Source organism: Bison bison, unplaced genomic scaffold (assembly GCF_000754665.1).
Source record: "Bison bison bison isolate TAMUID 2011002044 unplaced genomic scaffold, Bison_UMD1.0 scf7180017864063, whole genome shotgun sequence".
In the NCBI taxonomy this organism is placed as follows: domain Eukaryota; kingdom Metazoa; phylum Chordata; class Mammalia; order Artiodactyla; family Bovidae; genus Bison; species Bison bison.
In genome coordinates, this window is record NW_011494635.1 from 8,040,699 (window position 1) to 8,047,665 (window position 6,967).

The following is a 6,967-nucleotide window of genomic DNA, read 5'->3' on the forward strand; positions in this document are numbered from 1 at the left end:
ATCCTCCCGGGCCCCCGTGCGGATCGTGGGGGATGTGGTTGTGGTGCCCTCTGGTGGCGGAGGGTCCCAGCCCGCTCTCCTTACCTCCAAGACAGGGTCAGTGATCCCTTCTCCAAGTGCTGCTCTCCAAGAACACGCATGCACTAAAGCTAGCAGTTGATAATAAAGTTTAACATAAATTATTTTGTTTTAAAATGCCTAAATTCTTTCTTTACGTATTCTAAGCAGCAGACATTAAAGTATTTCCTGCTAAATGTAACCATACAGTTTATTCCACAAAACGTTATTTAATAAGACTGAGGGTTTTTTTTTTTTAAAGAGATTATTTCCATCCAATATTTAAAGACTTGAATTTTATTTAAACTTGAAAATGACTTTGCCTTAACTTTTGTATAGGACAGCTTAAGAGTTCTGAGATGGGCCTGGGTTGGCATGAGTGGGGTCTGCTGTCACGGTGTCACTGGGTGAGCACTGTAGGGAGGACTAGCAGCCGTGTTTGTAATTTACCTGGAAGATCTTACACAATTGATCTTTTTTCAGATTGTTGAAAAATCCTGTAAATGCAAATAGTCGATACTGTATTAAATATGTGCACTTGGGAGTGTGTGCTTTGCTTGTACAGTTGTAAATAATCAGAACATATTAAAAAGGTACCCTAAAGAGAAAAATCTGATAAAAATTGATATATTATAAATGTTACTATTGACCTGGATGTAGATAAACTCAATGTTGTGGTTTGAATATTATTTTAATTTGTTGAAGTTTTTTTTCTTTTTCTCTTGTACTGGTGTGTTGAACTGATTTCTGCCTCTTTGCTGCTGCGAAAGGGAGATGGAAGTCTGATTAAAACCTTTGAATGTTTTCATGCTCTTCTTAAAAGTATGTTAAGTATGTACTAATCACAGCTAATTGTGAAAGGGTTTTCAAAATATAATCTGTAAAGTGGAAACTGGCAGGATCTGCAAGTGAAAGTGAAAAATAATCTCTTTAGAATCACAAATGGCTAATAAGCATGACATGCCTGCGGAGGAAAGCAGGCCCGTCTCCTGGAGAGCAGCGTCTTTGTTCAAAGGCCTGGACACCCACACGGTGCTCATGTTTCCGAGGCCCCTGAAAGGAGCAGGGAATTTACTTCATTGTAGTTGTGAGATTGCTGACTAAGAGAGTTTGAAATGATTGACCTGTTCCACCGAAACCAGTGCATACTATAGGAAGAGCTGGAGAGGCCCAGGACCCCGTGATGTGGCTGCCAGAGGAGGGAGCGATGCAGCATGTTGCCCCGAAGTCCAAGCCCCGTGGAGCCCAGACACTGGTTTTCAGTAGGTCCCTCCCTGGAGGGCCATCTGCGCTGTGTGGCCCTGTGACGGCAGCCGGGCCCTCAAGTGGTGTGACCCATTTGTCACATGAGGCCTCCACTCCCGCAGCCTCAAGTCTAGACTTCACTTGGATGTCATTTTTATCGCATCCTTTTAATTAAGCAAGGGTGATATGCCAAATAGCCGTGTAATGTCCCCCAACCCCGCCTTTCTGAGGTTCCTGAGATTTTCCACTCACAGAAAGCACGGGGGTGTCTGGCTTCCTGCCACGTAGCATCTCTCTGCGGGCAGTCCCTCAGGTAGAGTCAGAGACGGCGGCACAGACGGCGTTCTCCTCGGACAATTGTGCAGTGTCGTTTGGAGAGATGGGGGGAGAGTCCCACCCTGTTTCACATGAATTTCGCACAGTCATTGCTCTCTGAGAGTCCGTGTCGTGCTGTTTCTCATCAGGCCCTCCTGTAACCACCACTGGCGGTCGCTAGTGTGGCAAGAAATATGTCATGTTGCCACGTGGTCAGGGCCACCACGGCGCCACATGGAGTCTGCACTGGGGCTTTGGCCTCGGGGCAGGCGTGGCTGGAGTCTGCATCCAGGTCTGAGGAGCAGCGGACGATGGGCCTGAAGGAGCAGCCGTGGTGCCAGCTTGCAGGAGGGCAGGGGCACGGACGCCTCGCCAGGGCTGTTTCTGTTCTACTTTTTTTCATTAAGACTGGAATCAAGCTTATGTGTAAACTATTGGTAATTTAAGTTTCCTTTTGTGTCATTCAGTGTAAAACTGTCTAATTTGAAAAAATGTAGGTTATGAAAAATAAAGATTTAGGCACTGTTTGGGTTTTCTTTTGACTTTTTTAAAATTATAATTTTCAAGAATGGAACTTTTTAAAAAATAATATTTTGTCTGATCCATGTGTGTCGTGAGAATGAAGTACGGGTTCCATCATCTCTTAAGTCCTTGCAGTGGGAGTGCTGTGGCTCAGTTGTAAGCCTGCAGGGTGGGCGCTCAGGCAAGTATTGGTGAGGATACAGTTCATTAAATCCAAGGTTTACCACGAGAATAAGTATCCCTGTGTCGGGCTCTTCTGTTTCTTCTGTTAAATGTCCTTGACTCAGGAGATGCCCACATAAAGTCACCTGGGGTAGAGATGGGGCCATCATGTTCAAATCCTAAGTGAGCCTCAGAAACTGTGATGGACTTGACCCTAAGTTCAGCGGTAGCCCATGCCCACGCTGACCCCTTGGAGCCATCCCATGCCTGCAGTAGCTCAGGCTTCTGGGCCTCCCAAGGTCTGTTCGGAGACCAGGTCTTTTTCAGTGCAGTAGGTATTGTCCACAGCAGGTGTGACCCCACTGAATTAGCCTGAGACAGCCATGGAGCCTGCACATGTTCCTGTGCACGTGAGATCAACACACACACCTGTGGACACAGGATCCCAGCACCCTGAGGAGCACCGACTGATTTCAAGCTGCTCAATGTTGTCAGAAGCCCCTGGGGCCATGCTGAAGCTCCAGCTCTACCCCAGCCTGGGGAGCCTGGTCTGATGGGCTCTGTGGGGCCAGGGGGTGAGGCTACCTCCAGACCCCTTTGGTCTGCACCTGTCTGCCAGCCAGTTGACTTTGGGGTCCTGGTCCAGACAGACGAACCCACCCCTAACCTTTATCCTCTTCCTACCATGAAATGCTCAGTCCTCCTCAAAGTGGGATCCCCAGGACGGCAACCCCCTCACCCCGGAACTTGAAGTGCAAGCTCCCTGACCTGCTGGGTGGGACCTGCAGCAGGTCAACAAGATGCACACATGCCCCCCACTTGGCCAACCCAGGGGCCAGTGGGCCTCCACGCGAGGAACAACCCCTGGGCCGAGGAATGCGCCCAGCATCCCACAGGTGACAGTGCTGGCTGGGAGGGGCCCTTGTGAGCAGAGGGACCTGGGAATTCTCAGATGGCCCTCAGGGCAGCCACGCTGCTCCCTGCCCATGTGGGCAGGCCTTGGGTCTTGGGCAGCTGGAGAAGACCCAGTTCAGATTCCTGAAGTCAGGCCTGCCCGGAAGTGGGTCAGAAAAGAGCAGTAAAGACGGGGAGTGAAGGGTGCTGGTGGGCTCTGTCACCGTAAGCAGGGTCAGGCTGTGTGCTGCTCTCCGGCTCCAACCCCTGTGCTGCTGACAGGATGCCACAGCCGACACCAGGTATTTCCCTGGAGGTTTATGTTTCCTAAGAGGTGGAATTACGTGATTTTTAAACTACTGAGTTGTAATCAACAGGTAACAGTAGTGTCAGATGTATGTATAGCATAAAGATTAGAAACGTGTGTTCTGAAATGGTCCCTATGATTTTTTGTGATTAGAACATTAAACATTTACTCTCAGTAGCTTTCAAGTACAGCATGGTTGGTTAGTCACCACACTATACAGTACATCCCCAGGTCTTAATTACTTTAACCTCCACCCACCACTCACCCCTGCCTCTGACGACCACCAGTCTGCTCGTTGTATCTGTGAACTTGGTTTGGTTTGTTTTTAGGTCCTACATGTAAGTGAGATCACGAGAAAAATTAGCACAGTGCCCTCAGGGTCCATCCATGTTGTCTCAAATGGTAAGATTTTGTTCTTTTTTATGACTAATGTTTCACATTACCTTCATCCATTAATCAGTTTCTTTATCCATTTATCCATCGATGGACACTTAAGTTGCTTCCATATCAGCTATTGTAAATGATGCTGCAGTGAACATGAGAATGTAGATGTCTTTTCGACTGTTTTCATTTTCTAAAGATAAATACCCGGAAGTGGGATTGCTGGATCACATGGTAGTTCTGTTTTAGCTTTCTGTTTCCCATAGTGATTGCACCAGTTTGCATTCTCACCAACAGTGTCTGAGGCTTCCCTTCTCTCCATATCCTCACTTGTTTGCTGTCTCTTTGAGGGCCATCCCGGCAGGCATGGGTGAGACCTTGCTGTGGTTCGATTCACACCTGCCTGGTGATGAGTGACGTGGAGCATCTTTTCATACATACTGTTGGCCATCTGTGTGTCTCCTTTGGGAAAATGTCTATTCAGATCCTTTGCTCAATTTTAAATGGGATTATTTGGGATTTTTTTGCTGTTTGATGAGTTATACATTTTGGACATTAACTCCCTATTGGATGTATGACTTACAGATATTTCCCCTATTTCTGTAGGTTGCCCTTTCAGGTTACTGATGGCTTACTTTTCTGTGCAGAAGTTATTCCGTTTGACTTAGTCCCACTTGTTAGTTTTTGCTTCTGTTGCCTTTGCTTTTGATGTCACATTGCTGCCCTCAGGAACGAGTCACCACGCTTTGTGATGGACATGGCCAAGATGCTGAGCCTGCGCCCCAAAAGGGGGCATGTCTGACCCCAAGCCTGCACCCTGGTTCTGTCACCAGAGCGTGGACAAGGGGCACCCAAGCCTGCAGCCTCCGTCCTCAGCTTTGTCCCTATGGACGAGCTTGCACTGTGGACTGGGCTGCAGTGATTTGTGCTCTGGGTGAACACACATGTGGGTTCTAACCTGGACTGGGTCATTCTACCCAGATCCTGAGGTGGCCCCAGAGGAGGCAGCCATGGGCTTACTGAGCCTGGGAGCTTCCAGAGGGTGCAGGAGGGTCATTCTCAGGCACTTACTGGCCCTTCCACTTGCCAAACAAGAAGTTGGCCTCAAAATGTGGGCTGCACGTTTTTGTCTAAACTTGTGCATTTTTCTCTCCTCCAATGGAGGCCTCTTTGCTTGTGACCCCAGGAGACTTCCAGACCCCTCGAAGTGCAGTTAGGGTCTCCCTCCCAAACCCCATGGCTCAGCCTCTGGGTCCCCAGCACCCAGGCACAGGAGGAACCACCGGGGCTGGGTCCTAGGAAGTGAAGACGGGGGAAGTAGAACCACGCATGGCAAGAGCCAGGGCACCTGACACTGGGAGGCAGCCCGAGCTGGAGGACACCCCAGCCCCCTTGCAGGACCGCCGCCCTACCCACCTGCCCCATCCCTGGAGCCATGGCTCCAACACCCAGGGTGGCACCCACACCCGTGGTCCTGCCTGGCCAGGCTGAGGCCATCTGCTTCGTGCTGAGTTGGTTAAGATTTCAAAGACCATCCGTAAGTTCAGACTTGGGTCGGGGGAGGCGGTAAGGCCACCGTCATCCAACTAGATTAGCCTCCATGTAGACTAGGCTCATCCTGTGTGAGGAGGACAAGTGGAAAGCTGGACGTGTGGCTGAACCCAGGGGGCTGTTGTGTCCAGCGGTCCCTCTGGCCATCCGGGCTTCTAAGGGGCTCCCTGAGCCTTCAGCCCACCCTCACCTCATGTGGAAGTGTTTGTTACTTGGCACCCATTTCATGGCATCGAAGTATCGCTGCCTCAGCAAACACCACATACAAAGGCCTGGACAACACACGTTGATTTCCGTGCCGGCTGGGCTGCTTCCTGGTGGTTCCACTGTCTCCCCAGCCTTAAAACGGTGCCAGTCCTGGTCCAGTCACCAGGGAGGATGGGAGGTGCTGGTGGAGGGCGTGGGCAGATGGGAACCTTGTGCCCCTGGCAAGATCACTGGCTCCTTCAGTGACCTTGAGAGGTCTGGAGACATGTGATGGCCTTGCGGAGAGGTTTGGAGTGCAGGGAGGAACCCTTCCTAGGTTCTTGGCACCCTGCATGATTTCCATCTGTGAAAAGGAATTATGTTCTATCTCCCTTTTTAACGGGAAGACCCTGAGGACTGAGTTTTCACGTTGAAGCATTTTAATCAGTGCTTTGAATTCAATCTCAGATGCTGCCCTGTGTTCCTCTGGCCTTACCCAAACGATGATGCCCCCAGGAGTTTGTCCCTCCATCACTGGCTCCATGGGGTCTCCTTCTTGGACATTAACTCTCTTCCCAGGTCAGCACCCACTGCCTGTTTGCTGTCAAGGCCGTCCCCAGGGTCCTCTGACTCCTGAAAGGGGACAGCAGCGTTCTGCCCCTACTCTGTGGGGAAAACCCTGATCTCTGTCTCTTCATCCTACTTCCACTCTGTTCCCGGGGGCGGAGGGCGGGGGGTGGGGTGGGAGCCTCCCCGCTCCCCGCCACCTCCCCGGAGACGCCGCCACACTCCCATCCCCTTGGACCGGCATGAGGGGGCTGGGTGACGTGTACCCGAGGGACTGTCTAAGCTGGATCCTGATTCTCCCAGTCCTCCTTGGCCCCTGTGTGGAGCAGCCTCAGAGATCAGAGGTCAGACACGTGAGCTCAGCTGCTCTTGAGGTCTGAGGGCTTGAAGGTCCGCGGGCTGGTCACGGCGTCGTCATAGGAACACCCACCGGCTTCCTGCAGAGGCTCGGCGACGGCGGGACACCCCACCCCGCGCCTCCGCCTCCCGGAGACAGCCCCCAGCCTCCCGGAGTGACGGACTCAGAAGCTGTGAGAGGGCACGCCCTCGCTCCCTCCCTCCCGGGGCCGGGTGCCGCGCGGCAGGCGCGGGTGCTCGCCGGGCTGGCAGAGCCTGGGAGGGAGCGGCAGCGGGCGAGCAGCGCGTGGCTGTCGGACAAGGAGCCTGCGCCTTCCATCCGGCCTCGCCCCGGCCGTGCGCCCGCGGCAGGCGCGCTTCCTGGACGCGCCCCGAGAGCAGCCGCGCCCAATCCCGGGAGCGTCGCCCCGTTAACGGGCGATG